The sequence below is a fragment of the Ursus maritimus genome, unplaced genomic scaffold, assembly GCF_017311325.1.
Source record: "Ursus maritimus isolate PB19 unplaced genomic scaffold, ASM1731132v1 scaffold_4, whole genome shotgun sequence".
In the NCBI taxonomy this organism is placed as follows: Eukaryota; Metazoa; Chordata; class Mammalia; order Carnivora; family Ursidae; genus Ursus; species Ursus maritimus.
The window spans coordinates 42,564,885-42,575,770 of record NW_024426552.1 but is presented as its reverse complement, the minus strand read 5'-3'; the positions used below and the strand labels follow the sequence as shown (position 1 = coordinate 42,575,770).

General features: G+C 37.1%; 1 pseudogene; it reads left to right on the top strand.

Moving 5' to 3' along the window:
- Nucleotides 1-9,336: 9,336 nt before the first annotated feature.
- LOC103662031 lies at nt 9,337-10,271 on the top strand (annotated as a pseudogene).
- Nucleotides 10,272-10,886: the final 615 nt, after the last annotated feature.

Here is a 10,886-nt window from a genome sequence, read left to right as displayed (position 1 = left end):
CACATCATTTTCTGGTTTTGGTAGAGTTATGAAAGCCTTCAAGAATCACTCCATATTACCTATAGGATTAAATCCAAGCTTCTTAAAATGGCACATAAAAGCCTCCTTGATCTGGCCTTGGACACCTTGACCAGATTTGTCACCAACCCCTTCACTCTAGCCTACAAGGAATTGCTTATAGTTCTCCCCAACACAGTGATGCTTCTCACTTGTACTATTGAAATGTTTGTTTTTGTCAGTTCCATTTAACGGCTTTACATATATTCATCTCTTCCAAGTAAATGTCAGTGATCTTCTTCCCCAAGAGGAGGCTAGCTTATTGTTTGTTTTCCTTGTTAAGACTTGTCCAGAAAATACCAGTCAGCTCCACCATGCTTTTTATTGTCTCATGTTTTTCAGGGGCTGGAGAATCTGTATATGCCAGTGTGCTTCCACCGTAGTTCATCCCTGTCTACCATGGTGAGGATCTTAGTCACTTGGGAAGCTGCACCATGCCAAAGGTGAGCACCATGCCAGGGGTTGTCACCACCCCATTTACCACAGCAGTGTAGTCCTTGTTGACATCTGACCAAGTGACACAATTCCCAAAGCTCATTCTGAAGACTGCCCTCTAATGCCACCTCTCATTCCAACTCTCTTACTTTGTAAGCCTTCACCCCTCAACCAAAGTAAAAAAGATGGTGAAACAGAGACAAATGCAGCTTCTTAATTTGGGAAGTAGTCTTAGGAAGCACAAGTGAGTGGTAAAGTGAGACAATGAAGTAAGGAAAAGAATGGGTCAGTCATTTTACCAGTGTGGGAAACAGGGCTGCAATAACAATGGGGACACTCTGAGACTCCCTATGGGATGGACATCACAATGGTCCCAATGGAAAACAGGACTACCAATACCAGCTCCTACTGGTTGAGGCTTCTTCTGGTGTTGGTGTGTTAATTCCCCATTTTCACCTTGAGCCTGCAGTGTTAGGTGGAGTAAGCTCCCAAAGTGCTGGAAGTCTTGAGGCAAAGGATATCAGATGAAGCTATCAGCCTGCTGGATACTTTGGACCATAGCTGTAGCTGAACTTAGATGGGTTGAGCTGATAAAGGCATGGAATTTACAGTGTCTGCTATATTGTCTCATGACTTCTTTGCATAATGTCACATATTTATAACTATCTGTATTTATATTTTCCATGCTAGACTGAGAAATTTGAGAAAATTATGCATGACAGCCCCTGGCAAATGTTGTTCAGTGTGATAACTGTCAACAGGTTCTATTGATTCGATTTCCCAACTGGTTCTTGAATTTGCCTTGCAAACTCTCCCCAGAACTCTACACATTACCCTATTTTTTTTTCTACCTAAGGACTCAAATACCCTCATAACTGACTTCCCTATTGCTTGTCTTGCTTTCCCTTTGTCCAGCTTCCTTGTTCCTGCGATGGTGATCTTCCTAAAGATTCCACTGTACAAACTTCTTAAAATACCATGCAAACTCCTCATGTTATATATTAATAGCTATCATTTATTAACCCTATATGTATAAGACCAGTTCAGAGCATTTTGCAAAAGTCATTTTATAGTTTTACCAACTGAAGGGATATTCACAGGGAAATATCTGACTTTGGGGAAGAAAAAGTTACAAAGGCTAATGCTCTTTGTAATGTTTATATGTAACATCGGCCACACTAGGCTTTAGTAAAAATTGAGTTTCTGTAGCGTAAGTAGCTCATATTTCTTGCTTATAATCTCCACCTGTTTCTTTAGGACCTTACTGATATTTTCTACAATATTTCTGATTATTTAGAAATTGAGTGACCCAGGTGAGTTTATGAAACTAATCTGTCAGCTCGCATGGGATACAACAGACTCAATAGATGCTGCTGCTGAATTAAAGTCCTTAAAGTGTCTACTAAATATGACAATGTGGAAAAACAGCATCTTTCTTATTTTTATTTTGCTGAAAAAATAGACTAAAAATTTTACACCAGGGATTTTATAGCATTTTTATCTGAAAATATAATCTCTCTTTTTAAAGATTTTATTTATTTATTTGTCAGAGAGAGAGAGAGAGCGCACAAGCAAGGGGAGCAGCAGGCAGAGGGAGAGGGAGAAGCAGGTTCCCTGCTGAGCAAGGAGCCTGATGCAGAGCTTCATCCCAGGACCCTAGGATCATGCCTTGAGCTGAAGGCAGACACTTAACCAACTAAGCCACCCAGGCACCCTTGAGAATAGCATCTTTTTTTTTTTTTTTAAAGATTTTATTTATTTATTTTGACAGAGAGAGACAGCCAGCGAGAGAGGGAACACAAGCAGGGGGAGTGGGAGAGGAAGAAGCAGGCTCCCAGCGGAGGAGCCCGATGTGGGACTCGATCCTGGAACGCCAGGATCACGCCTTGAGCCGAAGGCAGCCGCCCAACGACTGCGCTACCCAGGCGCCCCGAAAATAGCATTTTTTAAGTTTCTATTCACAGGTCTCTCTTTCTCTAGAAAACACATGTTAGACCTTGAGAGGTTGAATTTGAACCACTCTGAGCAGAGTTCTGCTTTTCTCAGAGACAACATTCTTTTTTTCATGCTGAGGATGTTGTGAAAAGTAAAATTCTTATATAAAATAATTTTTATTTTAACTTCCAATCCATATTTGAATGTATATAAAATATAAATAAGTTTTTAAAGCTAAAAGGAATAGAAATTTTATGAGAATAAGTTGACTTAGTTCCCATGCATTTAAAAGTCTGTTCTGAATGTATACTTTTCTTAAAATGTATAAAATCATATATGAAAGAAACATTACTCTATGCTGATATGCACCCTGGGAAGGTCATGGATTTTTTTAAAGTAGAAGAGGCTAGGATACATGACTGACTAAAGATCAATTCAGAAGCATGTGTTCATTTTGAGAGGATTTAGAGTCATGGATGAACAATGGCTTAACCTCTCCAATAAAAGCTGTTCATAGAAACCCACAAAGCCATATTTGCCACATTTCTGCCAGGAGTGGCATAGAATTTAGAGAGCTGGGATTGTATCTTTTAGAAGGCAATCTCTCTACAACAGTTAATAGATTCTTTTTGAAATTTCCTCATCCTGCTGTGGAATAAAAAAGATATCTTTCAAAGAGAAAACCTATAATAGTCCCTTGTCAGGAAGGTCATGAAGAGGATTTTTGCTTTAGAATACATAACCCCCAGCCTCCCTGGCTATCTTAAGTTTCTATGAATTAATGCTATTTTAGTTCCTGTCCATAGTTCATGTCTCTAACATGATTTATTGTCAATTTACCTCCATGTTTGCTATAGAACTTGCTCTGGGTTACCTCCAATAAAAGAAAGGTCAGTTGCTAAAAAAAGAGGTTAACTTTATGATGAGATCTTTTTAACAGTAAACACTAAACCCACTAAGAGAAGAGAATATTACTGAAACTAGCCAAAGATATAACCATGTAACAGAAAATCTGCACGATGGGTAATCCACAGCCAGGTGATTAAAGTGTTACTAGACTGGGCCTTGGAATTTGAGTACAAAGATAGTAGAATTTAGTTTGTGTGAATGCTTTTACGTGATTTTATGATTTTTGCCAGCAACATGTACGTGAGGTACTAGAAAACTGACGTTACCAGGATGATCGTGCGGGTGAGATAGAGTAAAAGAACTGAGACTCATCTGAGTCTGTTAGGTCTGTCAAATCCAAATCTCTATCAACATTAGTAGGGACATTTCAATAATAACAGGAAATGTCTTTACAACTGGAGGTACTTAAAGGAATATTGGATTTTGAGTAAGTAGTCTTGGTTCAGTTTATTTTATTTTTTTTTAAGATTTGTTTGTTTATTTGAGCAGGGGCCAGGCAGAAGGAGAGGGAGAGAATCTGAAGCAGATTCTACACTGATTGTGGGGCCTGACGTGGGGCTCAATCCCATGACGCTGAGATCATGACCTGAGCCAAAACCAAGAGGTGAACATGTAACTGACTGAGCCACTCAGCAACACCTTTATTTCAACTATGACTCTTGTGATATCATTGGTGTTTTCATGTATCCTCCTTAACTTTTACCATAACCTTCTCCTAAGGCTTGCACCCCATCTGATTCTGTTTTATTATTTCCTCAAGGTACATACTGCATTTAATCATCTAGGAATTCATCCGTAAACCTGGTCAAATCAATCTACCCTGATAATCACATATATGGCAACTAAAAGATGGAGATGGAGAAATGGGGTTTGATACAAGGTTAAAATGAGATTCTGAATTTATGTGAACCGTAGATTTAGATTTCGGTAAGGGATAGAATTTAAACATGTATTTTGCACGTGTTATTTGATTTGACAAAGAACAAAAAAGTGAAGCAAAACTTCCAGCATTTTTACATTAGATGGGGCTCATTAGACATATCAAAATGTCCTATATTATTATAAATGCGTCTTTTAGAAGTTGGGTTGAAAACTATTGACATTGAGGCTAGTAGGTATTGATAGCTTCTCTTATTTTCTTCCATTACTAGTTTTTTTTTTTTTCTTTTCTATCTTTATGCAGCCAATAAATTGTGCCTGTCAACGCCACTTAGTGGAACAAGTAAATACTAATTAGCTTAAGGCTTCTGGGGTTTCTTGACCTGAAGTAGCCTTTCCCCAAGCTAACTTACACATTTTGATTGCATGTTCAGGGAAACAGTACCATTCTTTTAAAATGGCAATTCCCTGTTGAATAGGGCATTATTTTGCAGAGTTGATGATTCTTCATATATACAGAATGTATACACATGGACTTTCATAAAATATGAATGATGCCTGATTTATAATGGAATTTCTAAGTCTTAACATTTACTTTCAGTTGTTTGCATAAGACCTGTTTATTCCATTTCAATTAGTAAATTAGTGAGGCAGAAGTGGGTGTCTCAAGGCTTTTCACTTCAAACTCAGAGAATTCAAATTCAAAAACAGGAAGTAAATGTAGGTTCTGGATGTTATTATTTGTGCTCCTTGGACAAACTACTTTTTCGTCTAGGTCTCAATTTCTTTCCTCGTAAAATGTATACAATACAGTTTACCAAACAAATCTAAATATTGATTTAGATAATAACTAAAAGGATCTAGGAAATGGTAGGTACTGGTCATATAATAGATTCCTTCAACAGACGGAAAAATAATTGTTATTAATGACAATGTTTTTCACAAATATATTGAATTAAGGCTTATTAACATGTCTTAAGAAGTGGTATAATATAATTTTTATAATATTAAAAATAGTTATAGCTAAATTTATTAGAATTATTGTATACAAAGTAATTTTATGTACATTATTTCATTTGATTCCCAAAGCTTACAAGGTTAATTAGTAAAGTAAAAAATAATTACATAACTTTACAAATGTGAAAGAACTGAAGTTCATCAAATGATTTGATTGAAATCACAGACATAGAATTAGGACAAGAACACAAGCATTTTTACCCTCAAATTTCAATATTTCCACCAAAATATGCTATAAATTGTAATAATTTCTTATCTGGGGGAACTAGTTCTTAGACACTATCTTTTTCTTACTCCATAAGGACAGCAAATGGTAAAATGTTTAAGTATTGTGAAATTTCTATCAGTCATGGATTACAAAGAAATGATGACAGTCTAACTGAGATAATTCTTCTCTTCTTACTGTTATTCTATACTAATGCAGAAATATCTTAATATTTTTCTAGTTCTATATTCTGAAATGAATTTGTTACATAGACAACCTACAAATTCTGGATTACTTTCTAATAAGTGATATAATATTCATACGTGAATTGGTATTTACAAGTCAACTTTTTGTGTTCATAGATGAGGTCATATTGGTAACTGTGAATCAGAACTCATGACCTGAAATGGCTAAGGTGATTTGAAATGAGATATTTAATTTGCAAGACAGAACAATTGAAATGTGGGTGTATGTTGAATGCATCTATCATGTAAGATTCAACTCGCGTGTATATAACCAACAAGATCCTGGTTCTCTTGTACTGTATCCTTTTTACTATATTCTATATACTGTAATAAAATGGAAAGGATAGCAGCTGCTTTACACACTTGAAATTAAAGTAGATCTTAAAGACAAAAAAACTGAATATTAAAATTTTTCTGAACTTCCTTATCCTCAGGAGAGGTAATTGTAAAATCTGAATGCCATACCTGTTTTGTACCTTGTAACTCTTCATAATATGATATTTTACCTCCAAACCTGTTATTAGAGCCCCAAATTAAATATCTATTTAAAGTTCAATCATTATACCACCTAACAGTGGCCAAGGGAATTCTTAATAGCTTAAAAAGCAAGAGCAATATCAGCATGATACGATGTGTGTAACATTTTATTGGGTAGACAAAAACAAGACAAAAACACAAGGACAAAAACAAGAGAAAGTTAACATTATACTTGTATATTTATATAAACATCTATAACATGTAATAAGCGTATTTGTATTGACAGACTGTCATTTGTGTTGGATCACTGTGATTCTATTTCATTTAAAATTATCTTAATAACAAAAATGAATTCAAAGTTCTGAAAACAGATTTGTTTAATGAATCCCTAATTACATTTATTGCTTTATATCAATATTAAGAGTTTCTAAAATATACCTAGTCATGGGATCATCCCAACCCAAACGGAGCAAATAAAGGAATTATTCCCTAAAACAAAGCATCATTCCACAGAAAGTTAAAATTAATATTTATTGGGAGGGTCTATCTGTGGCCACCAGGAATGAAAAGAGAAAAGCTCTGAAACAAAAGCCTTGAGGAACCAAAAATCAAGGCTGGGAATCTGCAATTAGCATGCAAATCCAGCAGAAGAAGGAAGACAAATCAGAGAACAATAAGCAAAGGCTGGGTGATGATAGGTAAAACTGGATTGAATTACAGGGGGTCAAACCCAAAAGCAAAAATGAAAGAACATTTGGAAAGATGACTGTAAATGGTGCTGGAGTTTATTGTTGCTGATCAAGAATTAATGAATAGATTGTGTTGGCTTCTATGTACAAGACCAGGGAGAATAATCACTGCCTTGTGGTTTTACTAGGGGTTATAGGATGGATTTTAGTCTACTTTGTGAGAAAGAGAAACAACTTGATTACTATACAGATGATTCATGGATGCTATGATGGATGGTGACAAGGAATAATGTTGAATGATGTTGCACAAGTTCTGAGTGATATTGGTTGACCATTTTATAGTCACAGTTGTGTCACTTACAAAAGTAATCAGTAAAAGACCACTATGACAAGTAGTAGGCAACCAATAAATATTTACATTATTTGACTTCTTTCTGTAATTTCTATTTTTCCCTTAAGGAAAAAAAAATGAGTACTCTAATACAAGCTTCTATCAAGTCACCATATTTCAGTATCTCCTCTACCCTTCCCTTCTCCCTGATACACTTTTTCTACACTAAGCATACTCAAATGTAAGGCATAGGGAAAATGAGAGAGTGATTGGTATTATCCACATATTGAATATATAGAACTTAGTAATCGTTAAAAATTTTATCAGTTCTGAAGTTGTAATTTATTTAGTGACATGGAAGAAATTTCATTCCTCTTGTTATCCAAAATAGTTTCTTACATTTCTTACTACATATGATTTCGTACAAAAGTGTATTAATTTACCCTATTTTTGTTCTAATTTAGTAACAGTAGTTCTCATTAAAAGGGAATTCTACCATTAGAATATCCTTCTCTCTTCTAGAAAAAAATACAGATGTTAAGTCACTAGTATTGAACATAATAGTAGCTTATTAAAACTACAGGATGGAAAGTAATGATGTTGCCAGAACTGTTAAGAATATTGCTCTTGGTGATAGCTAGAACTGCAAGATGTCCTTCAAGATTCCCGCTCTGGTATAGACACATTTTATGGTCCCTTCCTCTTGAATGTGGTAAGAATCTGTGATGGGATGCGTTTATAGAGTCTCAGAAGGAGAAGAGAAAGAATGTGGTAACAAAATTTTGAAGAGGTAATGGCTGAAAATTTCCAAAACTGATGAAGACAATAAGCCATATGTTAAAGAAAATCCAAGACTCCAAAGTAAAATTTTTAAAAATTTATCTATATAGTAACACAATAGAGTAAAATTGCAGAAAAGCAAAGACAAAAGAAATTTTAACATGCCCCTAGAGAAAAACAACAACATAATACCTTCAAAGAAACAACAACAGAACTTAAGTCTATTTTCTCAACAACGATGATAAAAGCTAAAAGACAAATTATATTTTTTAAGTGCTGAAGTAAAATAACTGTCAATCTAGGAATTTAAAGCTAGAAAAAAATTATTTCAGAATGAATATGAAAGAACGCATTTACAGATACATAAAACTTGAAATAATTTACCATAGTAGAGCTGAGCTAAAGAAAACACCGAATATTGCTCTTTAAACAGTGAGGGTATAGAAGCTAGGAGATACAGGCAGAAATTAAGCCTAAATATATTGGTGAGTCCAAATAAATATTGCTTCTATCAAAACAGTGATAATGATAAAGTGTTGATGAGTTTAAATACACAATTAAAATGCATAAGAACAGTGCATAGAAATTGGGAAGGACAAAGAGAGGGGAAGTGCCTGAAATTTCTTGCTCTGTCTGGAATAAAGCACAAAAGTTGTGGTTAACTTAGACCAGAATAAGTCAAGATTCAAATTTTCATCTTCGTAATAACCATTAAAACAACAATAAACAAGTTTATAAGCTCTATGCTATTTACTCTGTTTGTCATATTCTGGATAGATGACCTTTCTTTGCCCTGTTCTTTATTCCCACAAGGCTGACATTACATGGGCATTCTTGCCCTTTGACCCCTGTTTGCTTTGGCTAACAGGCACTGGCATGAAGTATGAGGTTAAGAGAATAAAGATTGGGTATATCTCCCAATTCAAACTTTGTTGCAGTTATTACATCCTACTAAGGCTACACACGAGAGAGCTGTATTAATTGACTCCAGGCTCCATTAACTCCTTTTCCTTTTTTACCCTTTAGCCTACTGGAAGACAGGAGGCCCCACAGAAAATAAATGTGCCCTAAGGGACAATCAACCAGTTCTCCATCGCACTAGGAACTGACTGCAGGTACCAGAGTGAGCCCAGCTGAGAGTATCAGAGCCCAAGACAACTTGCTACCCCACAGAATGATTAGCCAATAAACTTTTGATCTTTAAAGCACTCACTTTTAGGTAGGTTGGTGTGCAACGGGGCAGGGAAGGGGAGTGCGTGTGAGGTTATCGCATGGGCTGGTAGGCAGATCGGGAGGTTTAAACCAAAGACTGAACTAAAACGGGCACGAGCAGCGAGCAGCGGATGCCGTCCTGCTGAGAGCCGAAGAAGGCAGTGAGCCAACGTAGACTCATCGTCAGTCACCGGTGATAACCTGAGTCCCCATAACTTGCCGACCTGGATCAATGAGTCTCTCTGCAGCTGAATCTGACGAAGGTTGAGCAGTTGTGTTCAAGGGCTGCCTATTGTCAGTTTATGGACATGCTGCTCCTTGGCTCCGTTGCCGTGAAGAAAATGAAGTTCCAGGCTATGCTAAAACACGAGTACATCCAAAACTTGAAAATGCTACAAGCAGATTTTAAAAGAATGGGCGTTGACAAAATAATTCCTGTGGACAAATTAGTAAAACGGAAGCTTCAGGACAAGTTTGAATTCGTTCAATGGTTCAAGAAGTTGTCTGATGCGAACTGTAATGGAAAAGACTATGACCCTGTAGCTGCCAGACAAGGTGAAGAAACGCCAGTCGGTCCCTCTCTTGTTGCTCTGGCTCTGAACAAACCAAAGAAACCTCTCGGCTCTAGCAGTGAGCTCCACGGAGGCCCACTGCCACACACAGAACGACTGCAACCCTGGAGGCCTGCCCGTGTGTGGTGTGAAAGAATCCTGGTGTGGGCAACAGGGATGACGAAGTGGCTGAATTCATGCAGCAGGTCAATGTGTGGAAACTTACTGTCAAAGACTTTGAGGAAGAGAGATTTCGACTTTGGGAAGCTAAGGAACATTGAATTGATTTGCCAGGAGAACGAGGGTGAAAACAACTCTGTATTGCAGAGGACTGGGCACATTCTGTATGCCAAAGCCCACTGCTTTGTGATACCTGAAGAAGGGGACCCACAGGAGGAACAAGAAGAGTGTCAACAGCCTGGGCCAGCAGAGCAACATGTGAATTCTTCCCTCCAAATCACGCGCTCAAGTATAAAACACTCCCTTTTGTTATTCTTAGAGGACTCACGGGTTTCTTTCCTTCAGCAAAAAAGTAGTACCTCTTCTTAAAGCGCACTTTGCAGAAGTCTTACTCCTTTTCCGAGTTTGAGTTAGGAGTTTTGTAGCAGGGCGGTATTAACATTCACGTAGGGAACAAAGAGGCTGACCGTGGGGCTCGTCGGTGGTCGCTGGTAACAGTGATTGCCAGAGAAGGTGTTTTTATGTAATACACTGAGGTGGAGAGCTCCTACTGATAAGTAAAGGCTGATTTGAATTTTAAGCTAATGTGAAATCTTGGCGGAGAACGTTTTAATGAGTAAACGCCTTAAGAGTATTTGAGTGTTTCCCTATTTCAAAATATAAAATGTAACATGACCGGAGATTTTATGTATTTGACATTGTGTCTGGGAAGGAGGGGCCAGATCTCTGGACCTTTGGAATCTGCTGTTCACAATCCTTCCAGGGCCGCTTGAATCCTCACAGGCCTAGACCTTGGTCCGAAAAGAAAGTTTAAAATTTTGCTCTGTAGGGGCGCCTGGCATGTGACTCTTGATCTTTGGGTTGTGAGTTTGAGCCCCATGTTGGGTGTAGAGATTACTTAAAAATAAATAAAAAATCCTTTAAACAAAGTTGCTCTGTAAAGCTATCTGATGTCCTTGACCAATCTTATCCCTGCTTCAAGAA